This window comes from Corvus brachyrhynchos, unplaced genomic scaffold, assembly GCF_000691975.1.
Source record: "Corvus brachyrhynchos isolate BGI_N302 unplaced genomic scaffold, ASM69197v1 scaffold83, whole genome shotgun sequence".
In the NCBI taxonomy this organism is placed as follows: Eukaryota; Metazoa; Chordata; class Aves; order Passeriformes; family Corvidae; genus Corvus; species Corvus brachyrhynchos.
In genome coordinates, this window is record NW_008238464.1 from 2,907,357 (window position 1) to 2,909,178 (window position 1,822).

Genomic DNA, 1,822 nt, shown 5'->3' on the forward strand with positions numbered 1-1,822 from the left:
GGCTGAGGCGGACAGGTGTGGGGGCAGCTGCGCTTTTCCTTCCCCACGTGTCTCCTGTCGCGCTGTTCGCCTTCCTTGGTTCCTTGGGAAGCGGGGCTGGCGGGGTCCCCTGGGACGGCGCCGGTCGGGGTGCCCTGGCCAGGTAAGGCTGCAGTGCTGACAGCTTCCCCAAAACCAGCACCGAACCCCTGGGGTTGTTACTTTCAGCCGTGTTTTGCGGCCGTGTGTGTTTCTGCGGGGTATGTTGGCACAGTCTCCCTATCTCTGTGGCTGCTGCTTTCTCAGCTTTTGTGGTCCCAGATAGCTTCCTTGGAAGTAATTTTTTATTTTGCGTTTGTGTCTGCTTCCTGTTGTGTATCGGATTGTACGAGCCCAGGTAAGAAGTACGATGTACAAATGAAAGTTGTAGGAGTGCTAACGCTGCCACATTTTTTAAAGTGCTTGTAACAGGAAGCGGGATAAGGCTTGGCGTAAATCTTCTTGACATGGTAAAACACTACAAAAGCTATTTCTGTATTTATTTATTGCATAACGATGATCAGACAAGGGCTCTTTTTTAACTGTTTGTATGAGAAGAGCAAGTTTTGCATGAAAGAGATGCCTGTATCAAACCCAGGGAAGGAGCTGCTGCTCTGACAGTCCCAGACCTGTGCTGGTCACAGCCTTGGTGGTGCTTGGCAGCAGCCTGGGGAGCCACAGCTTGGTAGGAGTGAGCTATCTGCTAAAAGCTACCGAGCTGAATCAAGGCTCTGGTTTGCTTCCAGCAGTAGCTCTTAGGTTTGTGGAGTTTTCTTCAAGGACTCGAGCAAGCTGCTGGATGTGTTTTGTTTCTCTTCTTCAGAAATTCAGCACCGTGCACTTATTTGACTTGGACCATTTGTATGTGCTTAGCTCCTCAAAAGACAGGCTGAAAAGTCTTGCAGAGAAGTTATTTTAGAATGCAGAATCCTTAATTCAGATATTTTAATTCACATATTTTAAATTAATCCTTAAATGAGAAACACCTACTACTTCTTTTTGGTAGACAACATTACTGATTTCCTCTCTCCTCCTGAGATTAAGACATAATTTTTTTAATGCTTTACATCACTATTTTTGATAAGTACAATTTTGTCTGCATGAGCCATTCAGGTTCTCTTAAATGCATCTTAACGGTATGTTGAAAATGATACTGGAAACTTAATAAATAATTTGGATTTAAATAAAAAATGTGCCACATTAAAATTCTTATTACTTCATATTGACAGGTATCAGGAGTTGAAATGACATAGAAAAGTATTCAAAGCATGGACTGTGAAATGAACTCCTACTTGATACTGAAAGAAGGTACTGTTTTCAATTTATTTGAATAGTGATAAGATCTGCTCTTTTCACTGTGGTTTGGATACACTCATCTCCAGTTTGATGTGGAAGAGAATGAACAGGTTGCACTTCACTCTTGTAGAGTGAACCACTGGTGGCTGATTATGTACTGCTACAGATACTGTTTTTGTTTCCTTCCTCCTGTTCTTTGGTGAAAGTGGGGGCAGTTACCTGAACTTGAAGAAAGTACACTTTCTTCAAATTCAGATTTAGAATGGTTAATACTGTCTCAAAGTTGAACTGGAATTTAGCTTGCAAAGACCTAACTGTTGCAGGCTTCTTTGTTAATACTTTTTGACTGCATTTTGATGTAGCTTCATCAGAATGTCCTGGATAATGGGCTTTTCTTCAAGATACAACTTTTCTGTAGTTCTGCAGCTTGCAAGATTGTCTGGAAAGGAGACATAAGGGCTAAAGTTTGTGGTCATCATGTCAGTGTCAGAATACCCTTATTATAATG

General features: G+C 42.2%; 1 protein-coding gene across 4 annotated transcripts in view; it reads left to right on the forward strand.

The window, feature by feature from the left end:
• Window positions 1-15: 15 nt before the first annotated feature.
• IL1R1 (interleukin 1 receptor type 1) overlaps window positions 16-1,822 on the forward strand; it is a 22,158-nt gene continuing 20,351 nt past the window's right edge. For all 4 annotated transcript variants that reach the window (XR_001862897.1, XR_001862898.1, XR_001862899.1 and 1 more), the window contains exons 1-2: window positions 16-142; window positions 1,248-1,326. The gene's annotated coding sequence lies outside the window, so the exon portion shown is untranslated. The remainder of the gene's footprint in view (window positions 143-1,247; window positions 1,327-1,822) is intronic.